Source organism: Phyllobates terribilis, unplaced genomic scaffold (assembly GCF_046119375.1).
Source record: "Phyllobates terribilis strain yellow unplaced genomic scaffold, ASM4611937v1 Scaffold_13__5_contigs__length_258822181, whole genome shotgun sequence".
NCBI classification, from domain to species: domain Eukaryota; kingdom Metazoa; phylum Chordata; class Amphibia; order Anura; family Dendrobatidae; genus Phyllobates; species Phyllobates terribilis.
In genome coordinates this window covers 169,250,025-169,269,253 of record NW_027362773.1, presented here as the reverse complement: position 1 = coordinate 169,269,253, position 19,229 = coordinate 169,250,025, and the positions used below count along the sequence as shown (strand labels likewise).

The 19,229-nt window shown below is 44.6% G+C and overlaps 1 protein-coding gene across 6 annotated transcripts in view; it reads right to left on the bottom strand.

Moving 5' to 3' along the window:
- LOC141174230 (transcription factor Sox-6-like) overlaps positions 1-19,229 on the bottom strand; it is a 454,128-nt gene that overhangs the window by 378,962 nt on the left and 55,937 nt on the right. Inside the window, exon 1 of one of the 6 annotated variants that reach the window (XM_073659060.1) lies at positions 15,979-16,401. The exons of 1 other annotated variant lie outside the window; for it this stretch is intronic. The gene's annotated coding sequence lies outside the window, so the exon portion shown is untranslated. Of the gene's footprint in view, positions 1-13,161; positions 13,229-13,558; positions 14,082-15,978; positions 16,402-19,229 lie in introns of those variants that run through there. 4 more of the 6 variants (XM_073659054.1, XM_073659055.1, XM_073659056.1 and 1 more) reach the window with 4 other exon arrangements.

The following is a 19,229-nucleotide window of genomic DNA, read 5'->3' as shown; positions in this document are numbered from 1 at the left end:
TGAGAGGTGGGACTGTGCAGGCCCATATATAATGAGAGGTAGGACTGTGCAGGCACATATATAATGAGAGGTAGGACTGTGCAGGCACACATATAATGAGAGGTGGGACTGTGCAGGCACATATATAATGAGAGGTGGGACTGTGCAGGCCCATATATAATGAGAGGTGGGACTGTGCAGGCCCATATATAATGAGAGGTGGGACTGTGCAGGCCCATATATAATGAGAGGTGGGACTATGCAGGCCCATGTATAATGAGAGGTAGGACTGTGCAGGCCCATATATAATGAGAAGTAGGACTGTGCAGGTCCATATATAATGAGAGGTGGGACTGTGCAGGCCCATATATAATGAGAGGTGGGACTGTGCAGGCACATATATAATGAGAGGTGGGACTGTGCAGGCACATATATAATGAGAGGTGGGACTGCAGGCCCATATATAATGAGAAGTAGGACTGTGCAGGCACATATATAATGAGAGGTGGGACTGTGCAGGCCCATATATAATGAGAGGTGGGACTGTGCAGGCCCATATATAATGAGAGGTGGGACTGTGCAGGCCCATATATAATGAGAGATGGGACTGTGCAGGCCCATATATAATGAGAGGTAGGACTGTGCAGGCACATATATAATGAGAGGTGGGACTGTGCAGGCACATATATAATGAGAAGTAGAACTGTGCAGTGCCCAGATATAATGAGAGGTGGGAATGTGCAGGCCCATATATAATGAGAAGTAGGACTGTGCAGGCCCGTATATAATGAGAAGTAGGACTGTGCACGCCCATATATAATGAGAGGTGGTACTATGCAGGCCCATATATAATGAGAAGTAGGATTGTGCAGTGCCCAGATATAATGAGAGGTAGGACTGTGCAGTGCCCATATATAATGAGAAGTAGGACTGTGCAGGCCCATATATAATGAGAAGTAGGACTGTGCAGGCATATATATATAATGAGAAGTAGGACTGTGTAGAGCCCATACATACAGAATGAGAGACATGGTACTGTGCACAATCCAAACATACTGTACATAATGACAAGATTTGTACTGTTCAGCAGCATCCATGCATACATTATGGGAGATGTGGGCCATATAAACACAATGCGCAGTGCCATAGGTTTTGCACGTGTGCAGCCTGGGATACTGGATTTAGCGTTTCTAGCAGTCCAGTAGTAATGCCTCGTGTAGGCTTTATACCGGTCGCTGAGCAGTGGAGTGAACTGTACTTTTGATAATAGAACTGAGAAGAATGTGAGTACTCTCAGCCAGCGCCTCCCTCCAATCATCTGGAAATACTTCTCTGCTTTTATCAGGGCTGGTACCTGTCTCTGCCTGACAGAAGCCTCACAGGGGCGCACACCGAGCTGCAGGATCACAGGCTGATATATTGGGAATCTTAGTGTCCAACTCCAGGAAAAAACATCTGAAAGGGTTTTTTTTTTTTTATATTTTTTCTGCATTTGTAATGAGGGGTTTAAAGGGCCACGTACAGCAGTCTGATAACCGAGCAGCATCAGAACCAAGCAGTCTGGAGCGCCTCCGGGACAGTACCAGCTGCTACCCAGCATGGGTGAGCATCCACTGCCCATAGATTAATCTTCTGCTGCCAGCTTTCTCCCAGGGTGTACACCCCCACAAACAGCGCCAGTAGAACCAGCATCACCAGTGTAGCCCAAATTACTCCACAGTTGTCACCCATGAGAGGGTCAACCATGTGAATGGACATTAGCCATTGGAATCAATGACTTGTTTGCTGCTCGTAGAACATCGATGTACAGTGGATTCACAAGGCCTTTGGGAGAACTTCATCTATACAGAGACTTGTGAACATCTCAGTTCTTTCCATCCTTCCACCTGTCATTGATAGTGACCACTAAGGCTATGTTTGTAGGTGTTCACACACGTCTTCTCTGCTGCGGCCGTGCGGATCCCACTGCGGAGCTCAGAGACCGGGTGGCTCGTCCTTCATTAAATGCGAGAAGTTATTCCTACCAGCGACTGAGCGTGAAACGCGGCTGTGAGAGCTGGCACTGAGTAATGGCTCTCAGCCACCTCCCTCTACAAGTACCTGTCGCCTGGCCGCTGCTTGTCAACCTGTTGGACGGTGCATGGTGATAAACTGGCAGATTTGGTGATCTCCTTCATTGGGAGTCCCAATGCCAAAGTAAGTGTAATCAGGCGCAGTTTGTGATGTCCACCGTGGATACACTACAAATCCCAGCCACTTGTCTGCACATTTCTCCACACAGATCACTGACGAATGATAGAAGAGAAGAAACAACTGGTGGTGGAGGCAATACAGCCCACAATGTACAGCGCCATGGCAGAGGATGGTGCTATAGAAGTAAAGTTTTTAAAAGGCGACAAATAAAGAAAGAAGACTGGCTTTCAAGTTTTGGACCAAAAATTTGGCATCCATTTTTCTACTTGTCACCCAATTTGGGCAAGCACTGTCATGAATAGAAGTAAATGGCTCCTTCAGAAGGTGTTTAATGGGTCCCTTTGTGCCACTTACTGCACACCATCCCATCATAACCAGCGTGCCAGTATATAAGGGAACATACTCATTTGAGAGAAAAACGGACTGGTGCAATCCGATAAAAAAAAAAATCGGATTGCACTCTGACCTATGTTAATCTATAAATTACAGCTCATCTGCGATTTTTTTCTCAGCTGAAATTGGACTGAGAAAAAAAAAAATAGCATCATGCTCCGTATTGCTGCATATATCTGACGAGCCTCGCCAATGCAAGTCAATGGGTGCGAGAGAAAAAACGGATGGCATACGGCGCCATCCGTATGGCATCCGATTTTTACAGATTTTTTTTTTAACACTGTAAATGGTCCTGTAAATGATTGCAGAATAATAATTGCATACGGATGTCCTACGGATGCTGGGTGTGAAAAATCGACTTGTCCTCTCATGAAAATCGCATGACACTCGTCCGATTTTTCGGTCAAGATATCGGAATGCTTTTTTTTTTTTTCACACATATGGGTATAAGCCCTAAGGCTGATGGTCTGTGTAAGAAAACTAAAAATGGCAGCAATCGCTACTCTGGGCATATTACGGACCGGAATAACGCACGCATGCGGATGACAAGGAGCCAGTCACATCTGGGCCATTGTTCCATACGGTCACCTGAGTAGCCTAAAGCCGATCTCTGGCTGGAGGCTCCTTCCACAGCGTTAGTCGCGGTTTACTAATGTGACCAGCAACAAATCACTGCACTCACAACTAAGAAAACTGTCGCTTCAAGTAACTCGAGTACAAAAAGAAGCAAACACATATTAGCGAGCCCCTTCTCCGGTCCTCTACGCCGAGGGAGCCTTGACAAAAGACCTTGGAAATAGAGCAACAGTTCCAGTAACATTTTTTGGTGGCGTTATCCTTGAATTGTATGTTGGAGCAGGTTAAAAAAAAAGCAGTTATCAAGTAACGGGACAGAGCTCCAATTACATCTGGTGATGTCAGGGCAGAGGAAGAATAGTCTTCCACAATATCAGTGATGTCATCACCAGGGGGCGGAGCTGACAACTTCTTACACAAGGGATAGAAGTTTGGACGATGTCATACATTATATTGGGGGCTGTCTAAGCACATCTTCAAAGGTTTCAGTTACCTGACCACTGCAGCCAATCACTGGCTTCAGGAGTCCTGTGACATCTAGATGGCACAGACATAGTCTCTGGAGCAGGCTACGCTGGATCCAGGGGTGACAGGAGGTGGGTTTTGCCTCCATTTAGCATTTTTAAATGTCCATGAAAAAGAAAAATAAATTTGAGTGCCAAACAACTGCCAGTCACTCTAGTGGATTTAAAGGGGCCCGTCATGTGGTCGGGACTGGAGAAGCCGCAGAATGAGGTCTACTGTGCGGCTGAGGACTCTCATTGAGACATTCGTCAGACAACGACGGTTTAGATCAGGTGTGGGGAATCTTTTTTTCTGCCAAGGGCAATTTGGACATTCATACCATCCTTCGGGGGGCCGTACAAATTGCGTGCTAACTCTGCCCACAAAGTACGTCCTGACGCTGGCACTGGTGTCAGTACATAATCTTTCATTGCTCGCACCTTAGCGTTCACTAATGAACATTGCGTGTGCGTGTTCACAGATCAAGAAGAAATTAATGGGCCAGCAGCCATCAAAATACAGCTGCCGGCCCAAGCACTGCGGTCCCTGGGAATCGAGGGCTATAAACAGCCCGTGGGCCTGAGGTTCCCCACCCCTGGTTTAAAAAACACAATTTGACAGATGAAGCCCCAGACATCTCTCGAGATGCTAATAGTGAAGCACCTTCAACCTCAGGGTCTTTCTACACAGGATCCTTCGCTGGGTTTGCTGCTTGCGTTCTCACGTTCCTCATCAACTCGTGTAAAGGAACTTGAAGTGATGCATAAACTAGATAAACCGTGGTGGGATCCGTAGAGGAGAGGTCGGGTGAGGCAGAGGTGGTCGTAGGACTGGCAGCGTCTATCTCTGCACCCCGCCATCACTCGCTCCTCAGGAGCTGAAGACTTCAGGCGCTGGTTTCACGTGTTCACACTTCTGAAGCTGCTTCGTTGTGCTGATGATCCGAGGACATTAACCCTTACTGCTCCAGGACTGATCTGTATCCAGAGATCTGGATTTCATATTGTTTCTCAGAAGCTTTGGAGCTCGAGACCCCTGAAAACGTTTCACCACAAAAATTAGATTTGCTGTCACTGCCCTTTTTACTTCAATAGGTCTCGTAGAAATCCATGCACATGACGTGGAAACAAATCCATTCAGATGTGCGGACTGGATTTCTCCAATGCACAAATTTCCGTAGAAAAATATGCCGTGTGTGAACATTCCCTTGCGGGTCTGCCTTCCAGCAGCTTCTCTACAAATGTCTCTTCTATTGGGAATCATTGACAGCTCCGACAGGGATGGACAAAATCACTGCAGACCACTGGGGCCCTCAAATCTCCAGGGGCCACATGGGGAATCAACAACCCAAAAGTCAGGAGATCTAGTCAATGATTGAGCAAGAAAAGTGCGTAATATATTCATAGCAAACAAGACAAGCAACCTAGTATCATGTAGTGTTTATAATCAGTGCAGATCCGTCACATTATACCCAGCTATAAAGCACCCAGGACGGGAACTGTGCAACAGCTGAAGAGCAGCCATCGCACCCATCACAGGATTCACAAGAAGGTAGGCGCCAATCACCAAATTTCACAAACCTCTCAGCTGCCGTGCGACTCCGCAATAGGCAAACTCCGGTCTGACATATTTCTGTAGTAATCTATTCCAATTTTTTTGTGGAAGAAATTATAAGGAACTTGTGCTCGGCCATTCTTACCCCTTGGATAAGCTGTGCCCACTTTTCAAAAAGTTGGATGGACCGGGGCTTGTGTAAAAACGCCAAGAGTTGTAACATTTAGAAGTTGATAAACCAGGATCATCATGAATATACTAGGTCTGCTCAGGAATATTCCTCACCCTCAGAAAAAGCCTGAACACACGGATTCACGGCCATAGACGCCATAGCCCTCTAGTAACATCCTGGATCGTCTGCAGCGTGCGAGATCTGTGTGACAAGAACATCAGGAAATGATGTACAACAAGCAGTCACCAGAAGCCGACACTCACAATTAGCATTTTTTGTTTCACGTTTTCTGCATGAAAAATGGAGACTATGGACAGAAAACCAGAGCGGAAATAATCACATTTTTTATATATTTTTGGTGCTTTTTTTTGCTGCTAACCCAATTCTGATCTCAATGGGGGGAAAACGGCAGTAAATACAGCATTAGACAGTGTTTTTTTCTGCAGCCAAAAGCTGCTCTCTCGGCAGCAAAAACACTCTGTTAGAAACACATTTTATGGATGCGAATTACATGTGTTTTTGTGTATATATATATATATATATATATATATATATATATATATATATATATATATATATATATATATATATATATATAGTACAAGCTTAATAAAGTTACTTTTAGTCAATAAAAACGCTCTGAAAATGTTGCGAAAAATATTGTAGCGTTTTTGAAACGTCTTCTACTTTCTCAATGCTTTCTATGAGTGAAAAAAAGCTGCAAAAACACTAAAGGAAGTGACCGGCTGTAGATTTCAAAAACGCTGCAGGTTTCGAATTCGGTCAGGAAAAAAAATGAACATAAACATGTGCATGAGACTTATTCTCCAATCTCACAGCTTTTGCTGGTTCTGTAAAAAGCGACTTTTAATGTGCATTAAAAGATATGCAGCAAGAATGGTGCATGTGAACATAGCCTTAAAATGTCAACCACATGTCAAACAATGCAAGGGAAAAAAAAAAAAAAACATCTTGTGTATGAGATTTTAGAAATCTCATTCATTTTGCTATTATTGCAAAACGCTGCACTTTTTCCACACAAATAATAAAAACAAGAAAAAAAAATGCAACATGTGAACAAGCCCTAAATCAAGTAAGGAGTCGGTGTAGAGCAAAGCCTGGTAATCGGAAAACAGGGTTAAATCCCACATCGAAAAGCAATGAATGAATTTGTTTCAATAAAAAATCCTAGATTTGTAAAATACAAAGTAAGAGATTCCATCTTTTCTGAGCACACGGGCAGGGAAGGGGTTAAGAGTTGTGCTCTCAGCAGCTGGAATAGATGACAATACATGGAGGAAAGACAACGCAGCTTTTTATTAACAAGGCCTAATAGAGCAGGCAGCCAGTCGTGGCCGCGGGGCAGAACATTGTTGGTGATCCTTGTTTTTCTATTATAACATGCTTCCAGGAACGTGTAATAAACTTCTACAAGAGCCATAAATGCTTCAGATGAACTGCCACCAGCACCGCACACGGCTAATAATACACAATGAGACAACCAAAGGCGGCACAGAAATGGGATCTAGAAGATGATCACAGGAGACAAGCTGGGTAATCTGCATGGTTTACTGAGGACATGGGATCTCCGGTAATGACCGTGGCCTACAGAACGCCTGGACACAGCCACGTTATAACTGGCAGATATTAAATGGTCACAATGACATCTAAAAACTTTACAGAAAAACGTCACTCGTTGTATCCCTATAAATGGGTTGCATGTCAAAGTTTCCTTTTCTCCACCTATTCATCTGACAAGTTCCAATTGTCCATCATCTCATTGTTTTTTTACAGCTGAAAGCGTTTTTGGTCAAGCCTCTTATCCTTCCTCTGGGCCCCCATGTTTCCTCACCCCTCTCATTCCTACAGGTTCTCATGTTTCCTCACCCCTCTCCTTCCTATAGGTTCTCATGTTTCCTCATCCTTCTCCTTCCTCAGGGCTCCCAAGTTTCCTCATCCTTCTCCTTCCTCAGGGCTCCCAAGTTTCCTCATCCTTCTCCTTCCTCAGGGCTCCCAAGTTTCCTCATCCTTCTCCTTCCTCAGGGCTCCCAAGTTTCCTCATCCTTCTCCTTCCTCAGGGCTCCCAAGTTTCCTCATCCCAAATTTCCTTCTCCTTCCTCTGGGCTCCCAAGTTTCCCCATCCTTCTCCTTCCACTAGGCTCCTAAGTTTTCTCCTCCTTCTCCTTCCTCTAGGCTCCCAAGTTTCCTCATCCTTCTCCTTCCACTAGGCTCCCAAGTTTCCTCCTCCTTCTCTTTCCTCTAGGCTCCCAAGTTTCCTCATTCTTCTCCTTCCTTTGGGTTCCCAAATTTCCTTCTCCTTCCTCTAGGCTCCCAAGTTTCCACATCCTTCACCTTCCTCTGGGCTCCAAAGTTTTCTCATCCTTCACCTTCCTTTAGCTTCCCAAATTTCCTTCTCCTTCCTCTGGGCTCCCACATTTCCTCATCCTTCTCCTTTCACTAGGCTCCCAAGTTTCCTCATTCTTCTCCTTCCTTTGGGTTCCCAAATTTCCTTCTCCTATCTCTTGGCTCCCAAGTTTCTTCATCCTTCTCCTTCCTTTGTGCTCCCAAGTTTCATCATCCTTTTCCTTCCTCAGGGCTCCCAAGTTTCCTCATTCTTCTCCTTTCTCTGGGCTCCCAAGTTTACTCATCCTTTTCCTTCCTCTGAACTCCCAGGTTTCGTTTCCTCATCCTTCTCCTTCCTCTGGGCTCCAAAGTTTCCTCATCCTTCTCCTTCCTCTGGGCTCCCAAGTTTCCTCATCCTTCTCCTTCCTCTGGGCTCCCAAGTTTCCTCATGTCTTCCTCTGGGCTCCCAAATTTCCACATCCTTCTCCTACCTCTGGGCTCACAAGTTTCCTCATTCTTCTCCTTTCTCTGGGCTCCCAAGTTTCCTCATGTCTTCCTCTGGGCTCCCAAGTTTCCACATCCTTCTCCTACCTCTTGGCTCCCAAGTTTCCACATCCTTCACCTTCCTCTGGGCTCCCAAGTTTCCTCATCCTTCTCCTTCCTCTGGGCTCCCAAGTTTCCTCATGTCTTCCTCTGGGCTCCCAAGTTTCCACATCCTTCTCCTACCTCTGGGCTCACAAGTTTCCTCATTCTTCTCCTTTCTCTGGGCTCCCAAGTTTCCTCATGTCTTCCTCTGGGCTCCCAAGTTTCCACATCCTTCTCCTACCTCTTGGCTCCCAAGTTTCCACATCCTTCACCTTCCTCTGGGCTCCCAAGTTTCCACATCCTTCACCTACCTTTGGCTTCCCAAATTTTCTTCTCCTTCCTCTGGGTTCCCAAGTTTCCTCATTCTTCTCCTTCCTCTGGGCTCCCAGGTTTCCTCATCCTTCTCCTTCCTCTGAGCTCCCAAGCTTCCTAATCCTTCTCCTTCCTCTGGGCTCTCAAGTTTCATCACCCTTCTACCTCTGGGCTTCCAAGTTTCCATATCCTTCTCCTTCCTCTGGGCTCCTAAGTTTCCACATCATTCACCTTCCTCTAGGCTACCAAGTTTCCATATCCTTCTCCTTCCTCTGGGCTCCTAAGTTTCCTCATTCTTCACCTTCCTCTGGGCTCCCAAGTTTCCTCATCCTTCTCTTTCCTCTGGGCTCCCAAGTTTCCTCATCTGTCTTCCCCTGGGCTCCCAAGTTTCCTTATCCTTCTCATTCCTCTGGCCTCCCAAGTTTCCTTATCCTTCTCCTTCCTCTGGCCTCCCAAGTTTCCTCATCCTTCTCTCTACTTTTCCCTCATGTTTCTTTATCCTTTGTCCTTCCCATCCTCCTTTTGCCTCCTCCTTATTATTTTCTTTATCGTTTTTTTATCAACCAGTTGTTCACATTCACCTTTATTCATTATTCACCTTTATTATTTATGTAGCATTTTGTCCTTTTCTCTAAATTTCTTTCGATCATCATTATGTTTTTCTCACCAACACTTAAATATGCCATCCTTCTGTCTAAACCTCGTCCTTGAAGTTGCTGATGAACAGTACACTTCTATTGCATCCTTCTCAGCCCTCTCCGTTCACTAATCATTCTCTACCGTCATCTGTGTAATCAGCTTACCCATTTCTCTATATCTTCTTGCAGCTTTCTTATTTGTTCCATTATTCCATCCTCTTGTAAACGATCGGTTCTTTCAGCTCATCCCTCTGTCTTCTGCTCATTTCTTTAATTATTTTGCGTCTTTGCCTGCACCACATTTATTGGTTCGGTTAACCTCCCCAAGATTGAAGTTTTGTATCTTGTACCAGTTCCATCGTCTCGTTTCTTTCTCTCTTGCATTCTTTTAAAGAGTAACTGTCGTCTTTATGCAACTGCAATAAAACCTGAAGTGCAGTTATCGTCATATATTTCTGTGGGTGCTTTTTTTAAACATTCCAGTTCCTTCGTCTATTCCATCGTCTTATTTTACTCTCTTTTGCTACTTCCTATTCCTATCTTTGCAACTTCATCTGATGCATTATCGTATTCATCTCCGTCACCATTTCCTTTCCTAGAACCTTCTCTGCTTCTTCGTGCACCTCATTCTCTTCTCTATTGCTATTTAGGATAAGTACCTTACTGTTCGTCTACTCTTCTGTCATATTTTTTTCTCCTCATAAGTTCCATGTAGAACTATCTCTGCCTGTTCATTGGCTCCATTGTGGTATTTTTTTCAGAATTACTTCTTCCTATAACATCTCTACTGCTTCATCAACTTCATCTTATCTTTTTTCCCCATCACTCCTTATAATCATCTTGCCCCATCAACACTTTATTTTGTTTTCTACATTGTTCCTTCCTTTAACCATCTGCTCCATCATCCTATTTTTCTCTCCATCGCTCCTTCCTATATCCATCTCCGCTTCTTTACGCACCTAATTCTTGAAGGTGCAAGTAGACAGGCGGATAAAGTCCCGTTAACGAGAGTCGATAGACTGAATACAAGTCGGCTGGCGCTTATTTACTGGCCTGATTACGCTGGCTGACAAATGAAGGTGCATTTAGAGTAGCCGACAATCGGTGAATAAGCGTTCCCGAATATCAGACCGAGGAAACGTGTCGATGGTCGTTATGCCTGCATGAAAATAATATTTTTCGGCAGCACATTACCCAGTGTAATCCGGTGCCACGTTATCAATAACATTGTTGCTGTATGGAGATACAACGTATTAATGAACCCTCTGATCCGATCAGTAAATTCAGTAGTTCCTAATACAGTGGCTCATCCGTCTTAGGTGGGAACAAGGCAATCATTAATAAGATCCAAGTTATCCCCTATTCACACTCAGTTTCACAGGGTGGTGTGCTGCGGATAACGAAGATTTGTGCCAGAATAAACTATTCAATCACCCAACAAATGAGCATTTTACTCGTTCGCCTGGGGATCACTGGCAAGTTTACATGGGTTAATATTCAGGAAAGATTTGTCGGGACGTCTAAATGCACCTATATTTTTCTCTCCATCTCTTCTTCTTATACCATCTCTGCTCCTTCATTTACTCCATCGTCCTATTGTAATTTTCTCCATGGCTCCTTCCATCTTGACTCCTTCATGTGCTCCATCGTAATATTCGCATCACCATTGTTCCTTCCTATAAAAATCGATTCTTGTGTTCATAGATTTTTTCCATCTCTCCTTCCTTTAAACATCTCACCTCCATCGTCTCATTTTAGCTTCATCGCTTCTTCCTACAACCTGCTATGCTCCTTCATCCTATTTTAATTTTCTCCATCTCTCCTCCTTCATCTACTCCATTGTAATATTGTATATTTTCTCTAGCTTGACTTTCTATAACCATTTTTTTGGTTTCTTTCTATTATCATCTCTGCTCATCGATCGCCTTACTTCTCTCACTGACTTTTTCTATCATTCCTGTTTTCCACCATATATCTACCCTTTCCTTATTCCTCTATTTGCAGTGTCAGTCCATTATGAACTCTTCTTCTCCTTGTGTCTACTAGGTATCTTTTCCTTCCATATTGCCTCCTTTATGCCTCCCTGGCAGGCACGTTGCTTTCTTTCCATCTCTTAATGTCTCCTTCAGAAATTTTACGTAGATATTTTCATCTGTTTATTCAGATTTGTGTCTTTAAGGACATTCGTAGTGAAGAAATGTCATTTATTATCTATATCCTGCCCTTCAATTCATAGACAGTAACTCTTTCTGTGTATTTAATCCGTCTCTGCACCCCTCCTACAGTAAGTGGTACAGGACGGAGATTATTCATAGATACATATATATCTCCGTTATATACAAACACTAATGTTACAATTACAAACTTTGGAGATAATTATAATATATAGATGCCAAAAATGAGAATTCACCGATATTAGGAAAATACGATTCACTTGCTTGTAGAAAACTGCATGTTAATTTCCTTGTATATAAAATATCTACGGCTCCGTATCATCCTCTTGTTACACATATATAGCATATACTACAGACATTATATCCAGAATATTTATTATTGTATTGTGATAAATTTGTACCATTAAATAAAATGGAAAAAAAAATAATTAAAAATCAGAGGCACATTTTCTATTAAATTTGCAGAATTTTTTTATGTATATATTTATCACCTGTATTTGATGCCTGACAATCTACAGATAAACCTGTAAGAAATTTTTGTATTTTTCTGAATTACAGAGAGATTTCGTTTTTACGCTGCTTTTAGCCATATATCCTGGAAAAGCAAGCGGCTGGTAGAGACGTGGAGCGGCGTAGAGCGGAGACGCCAGCCCCTGATCCACAACTGCAGCGGTATCGGCGGACTACGATCTATACGGGTACGGCATTCCTGCCACCTCAATAAGACGCCTAATAACGGCTTGCCCCGCCGCACACTTCTTAACCCCTTCCCAGCTGGCAGCGTCCCCCCTGAACAACGGAGCAGAGCGAAGGGAATTTGTTTCTGACACAAATCTCCCTGAGCAGCCGAGGGCACATCTGTCCTCCCCGAGAGATTTCCGAGGAGATTAGAATATTCCTTGGCTGCGGAATAAATAGACGGCACTTTACTGTAAGTGACAGGACCGCAGCAGCGTTAAGAAGCTATTGACCCCGTCACTTTATTTGCAATATTTGTTAACACGTTCCCTGCCTTGTGCCCAGAGGTTGTGGAAGAGTTAATGACGCGGCACACAAGACGGACTATTTCCTTGGAAGACGCGTTAAAGTCAGCAGTCGGCGGTGGCACACAGGGAATATGACGTACCGACAAATATAAAGTTCTTTGTGCTAATCTGATTTTAAAAGTCTTTCCTGCCGAGCCAAGAATCGCTGCAGATGTCCCTGACGCTAGATCGCAACCTTCTTGACAAATGTGAAGAAAAATGTCATCAAACCAAGCAACTTCCACCTCAAAACCCAGAAAGTTCAGCAGCTCCGAGAAAGCAGCGATCCGCACGGAAAGAGCAACACAGTAAGGATAGCGTGCACCGTAATGTGAAATAATAGTAATAATAAGAGGGGCGAGGAGCGGCCCCCGAGGCCTGCACACAACTCAATATCTTTTATTTTCATGAGACACAAATAACAGCGCTCGCTCTGTGGCCTCCGTCTTCTAAGGGACTTGATTTTTTTCTGCTCTCCCCCCCACCACAGCTCACAAAAAAAAGAATCTTTGTATTCCTGCCGACCCTCCTCTGTCTATTCTAAATTTGACTCCGCAGTTTAAGTAGTTGAAGCGGCTAATTCTGAATCCGGCTATTGAGAGAGGACACAGAGAAGTAGATCCCAGTTTAGCAATGGATACAATTCGCTGAATTGGCAGTCTAATTTTACATGTGGCATTTTAAAGCCCCTTACAAACCCAGTGCCACCTTACCTTATGAGGGAACTTCCAGTTCAGCAACTGGTGAAAACAAAATACCATTAGTGGATCAGCTTCACCCTACAGGAGTCCAGGCCAAGAGATTCCTCTACACACAAGAATGCAATGGAACTTAGAAAGTTGTGTCTAGAGGAGCGGCGGGGGTACAATGCCCGGCTCTGTCACCACTGCCAGCACCGGGAGAGAATTTACCATCTGCGCATCACAAAGAGATGGCGGCAGCATCGCCGGCCTCTACCAACGTCTCAATACCACCAATCAGCAATTCTATTATCACCCCGGTCGAGCGACGGCGGCTCACTCCAAACCTCAATGTGGCCACGGGGCTTCCAAAAGAAAAGTGAAAAATAAACAGTAAAAAAAACTATTTAATAAGAAAAACGGTAAGAACCTGGAGCAGGAGAGTCGGCGGCAGCGACAGCGCTCACCTCTTATCGCCACAAGACAGGATGTGCTCGCCTTTTATCTGCTGGATTCTCGGAGTGCGAGCAGGAACCACCCCGAGGAATGTATTAATCTGTGACCCCCAGGCCGGCAGTCACAACAGTCTTCTGTCCTCCATTGTCCTCAGAGCACCGGGCCCGGCACAACTTATCACAGGGCCCCGCATTGTCCTGTCCGACCTGTCACATCCAACCAGAAGCAAAAACAAAACCAAAAGGAGTGCGAATCAGAGGAAGAAAGCCCTCAGCGCAGATCGCTGACAGCACGCGCAGGGGAAAGTGCAGAAGTTTATCTCCAGATGACTCCGATCACAGCTTTCCCTGCGGCAGCAGAATAGCGCAGAGCACTTCAGGAGGTGGGCGACCGCAGCGCTCCGCAGCGAGGCCACATGTCAGAAATGTATATTTACTGTCTATAGTCACTGACAAGAAAGACGAGAAATCAGCCTCCGCCACTCGACCACCACCACCCGAAAACCAGCGAGGACGAGAAACACTGGAAGCAACGCAGAGCATCGCATCAGTCACAGCCCATGACCAACGCCACCATGTACATATACACTTACCGCACATATATACAGTGGGTATAGGAGCATTCATTGCATATATACGGGGTATACAGGAGCAATTACTGCACAATATATATATATATATATATATATATATATATATATATATATACACGTTATAGAGCAGCATATACTATATACTGTATATATACGGGGTATACAGGAGCAATTACTGCACATTATATATATATATATACACGTTATAGAGCAGCATATACTATATATACTGTATATATATGGGGTATATAGGAGCAATTACTGCACAATATATATATATACACGTTATAGAGCAGCATATACTATATACTGTATATATTTTTGGGGTATATAGGAACATTATATATATATACACGTTATAGAGCAGCATATACTATATACTGTATATATATGGGGTATATAGGAGCAATTACTGCACATTATATATATACACGTTATAGAGCAGCATATACTATATACTGTATATATATATATATGGGGTATATAGGAACATTATATATATACACGTTATAGAGCAGCATATACTATATATACTGTATATATATGGGGTATATAGGAACATTATATATATACACGTTATAGAGCAGCATATACTATATACTGTATATATATATGGGGTATATAGGAGCAATTACTGCACATTATATATATATATATATATATACACGTTATAGAGCAGCATATACTATATATACTGTATATATACAGGGTATATAGGGGCAATTACTGCACGTTTATATATATATATATACACACGTTATAAAGAAGCATATATTATATATACTGTATATATATGGGGTATATAGGAGCAATTACTGCACATATATACGCACACATGGTATAGAGCAGCATATACTAACTAAACAGGGTATATAGGAGCATAATACTGTACATACAGGACAGCTGACAGCTATAATGAATATTTCCAGGATTTATGGCTCCTCTGGCAGAACAGAGACACCGGGGGCTATACACAGTATAGGGTATATACACGGGGTATACACAGTGTAGGGTATATACACAGGGCATATACACAGTGTAGGGTATATACACAGGGCATATACACGGGGTATACACAGTATAGGGTATATACACAGGGTATACACAGTGTAGGGTATATACACGGGGTATACACAGTGTAGGGTATATACACAGGGCATATACACGGGGTATACACAGTATAGGGTATATACACAGGGTATACACAGTGTAGGGTATATACACGGGGTATACACAGTATAGGGTATATACACAGGGTATACACAGTGTAGGGTATATACACAGGGTATACACAGTGTAGGGTATATACACAGGGCATATACATGGGGTATACACAGTATAGGGTATATACACAGGGTATACACAGTGTAGGGTATATACACAGGGTATACACAGTGTAGGGTATATACACGGGGTATACACAGTATAGGGTATATACACAGGGCATATACACGGGGTATACACAGTATAGGGTATATACACAGGGCATATACACAGGGTATACACAGTGTAGGGTATATACACGGGGTATACACAGTGTAGGGTATATACACAGGGCATATACACAGTGTAGGGTATATACACAGGGCTTATACACGGGGTATACACAGTGTAGGGTATATACACAGTATAGGTCATATACACGGGGTATACACAGTGTAGGGTATATACACAGTATAGGTCATATACACGGGGTATACACAGTGTAGGGTATATACACAGTATAGGTCATATACACGGGGTATACACAGACGGGCTCGGTCCGTGGGCCATACACACGGGGCACACACGTCTCCACTTACGGCACGGTCCCGGGCTCCGCACACCGCCGCCGCTGGCAGCTCGGCCTCCACACGGACACCTTACGGCTGCAGCATTCTCGGACGCTCAGGCTCCATCACCCGCGGCAGCTGCACAGCAGGGAGACTCCGGGGGCTGAGTGCGGCTCCGGGGGCTGAGTGCGGCTCCGGGGGCTGAGTGCGGCTCCTGGGGGGTTCGGTGCGGCTCCTGGGGGGTTCGGTGCGGCTCCTGGGGCACAGTGCGGCTCCTGGGCATCCCGGGCCCCCGCCGCTCCGGAGCTCTGTCACGGACACTTGCGCTGGGCTTTTATTATCATGACAAGTTGGCTGCGGATGAGGTGAAAGTTTCAGCAGAACTTTATCCCGCGGCTTCTGTGCGCGGAGATAACGGCGCGGCGCTGCGCTCTGCCGCCTCCCTGTGCCCAGAGCCGGGGCTGCAGCTTGCGGAGCGCTACGTATCGACGGGTGCGGGACCTGCCTGTGGGGAGGCAGCAGAGTCCGGGTGACGAGGTTTGCGGGGACGGTCCGCCACACACCACTGATGGGCAATCACCCCGCGAGTCGGGCCCTGTCACATTCAGCCCCTCTGTGGGCTGAACGCCGTGTTTTACCCCACAGCGGAGTTAACCCCATCATCACTGAGGTGGGAAATCTAGTTTGACAATAACCTGCACGGCAGGAGCCGCGACAAATCTGAGTCCACTATAAATAAATGTACCCCCTCATTACCTCCAGGTGGGAGAGCAGCCATGTCTGACGTATTCTACAAGTACGACCCCACATAACAACATGGGAGACACAGGATACTGAGGTAATAACATGGGGGACACAGGATACTGAGGTAATAACATGGGGGACACAGGATACTGAGGTAATAACATGGGGGACACAGGATACTGAGGTAATAACATGGGGGACACAGGAAACTGAGGTAATAACATGGGGGACACAGGATACTGAGGTAATAACATGGGGTACACAGAATACTGAGGTAATAACATGGGGGACACAGAATACTGAGGTAATAACATGGGGGACACAGGATACTGAGGTAATAACATGGGGAACACAGAATACTGAGGTAATAACATGGGGGACACAGGATACTGAGGTAATAACATGGGGGACACAGGATACTGAGGTAATAACATGGGGAACACAGAATACTGAGGTAATAACATGGGGGACACAGGATACTGAGGTAATAACATGGAGAACACAGAATACTGAGGTAATAACATGGGGGACACAGGATACTGAGGTAATAACATGGGGGACACAGGATACTGAGGTAATAACATGGGGGGCACAGGATACTGAGGTAATAACATGGGGGACACAGGATACTGAGGTAATAACATGGAGAACACAGGATACTGAGGTAACAACATGGGGGATACAGGATACTGAGGTAATAACATGGGGAACACAGAATACTGAGGTAATAACATGGGGGGACACAGGATGCTGAGGTAATAACATGGGGGACACAGAATACTGAGGTAATAACATGGGGGACACAGAATACTGAGGTAATAACATGGGGGACACAGAATACTGAGGTAATAACATGGGGGACACAGGATACTGAGGTAATAACATGGAGAACACAGAATACTGAGGTAATAACATGGGGGACACAGGATACTGAGGTAATAACATGGGGGACACAGGATACTGAGGTAATAACATGGGGGACAGAGGAAACTGAGGTAATAACATGGGGGACACAGAATACTGAGGTAATAACATGGGGGACAGAGGAAACTGAGGTAATAACATGGGGGACACAGAATACTGAGATAATAACATGGGGGACAGAGGAAACTGAGGTAATAACATGGGGGACACAGAATACTGAGGTAATAACATGGGGGACAGAGGAAACTGAGGTAATAACATGGGGGACACAGGATACTGAGGTAATAACATGGGGGACACAGGATACTGAGGTAATAACATGGGGGACACAGAATACTGAGGTAATAACATGGGGGACTGAGGTAATAACATGGTGGACACAGAATACTGAGGTAATAACATGGGGGACACAGAATACTGAGGTAATAACATGGGGGACACAGGATACTGAGGTAATAACATGGGGGACACAGGAAACTGAGGTAATAACATGGGGGACACAGAATACTGAGGTAATAACATGGGGGACACAGGATACTGAGGTAATAACATGGGGGACACAGAATACTGAGGTAATAACATGGGGGACACAGGATACTGAGGTAATAACATGGTGGACACAGAATACTGAGGTAATAACATGGGGGACACAGAATACTGAGGTAATAACATGGTGGACACAGAATACTGAGGTAATAACATGGGGGACACAGAATACTGAGGTAATAACATGGGGGACACAGGAAACTGAGGTAATAACATGGGGGACACAGAATACTGAGGTAATAACATGGGGGACACAGAATACTGAGGTAATAACATGGGGGACACAGGATACTGAGGTAATAACATGGGGGACACAGGAAACTGAGGTAATAACATGGGGGACACAGAATACTGAGGTAATAACATGGGGGACACAGAATACTGAGGTAATAACATGGGGGACACAGGATACTGAGGTAATAACATGGGGGACACAGGAAACTGAGGTAATAACATGGGGGACACAGGATACTGAGGCAATAACATGGGGGACACAGGATACTGAGGTAATAACATGGGGAACACAGAAAACTGAGGTAATAGCATGGGGGACACAGGATACTGAGGTAATAACATGGGGGACACAGGATACTGAGGTAATAACATGGGGAACACAGAAAACTGAGGTAATAGCATGGGGGACACAGGATACTGAGGTAATAACATGGGGGACACAGGATACTGAGGTAATAACATGGGGGGACACAGGATACTGAGGTAATAACATGGGGGACACAGAATACTGAGGTAATAACATGGGGGACACAGGATACTGAGGTAATAACATGGGGGACACAGAATACTGAGGTAATAACATGGGGGGACACAGGATACTGAGGTAATAACATGGGGGACACAGAATACTGAGGTAATAACATGTGGGACACAGAATACTGAGGTAATAACATGGGGGACACAGAATACTGAGGTAATAACATGGGGGACACAGGATACTGAGGTAATAACATGGGGGACACAGGATACTGAGGTAATAACATGGGGGACACAGGATACTGAGGTAATAACATGGGGGACACAGGATACTGAGGTAATAACATGGGGGACAG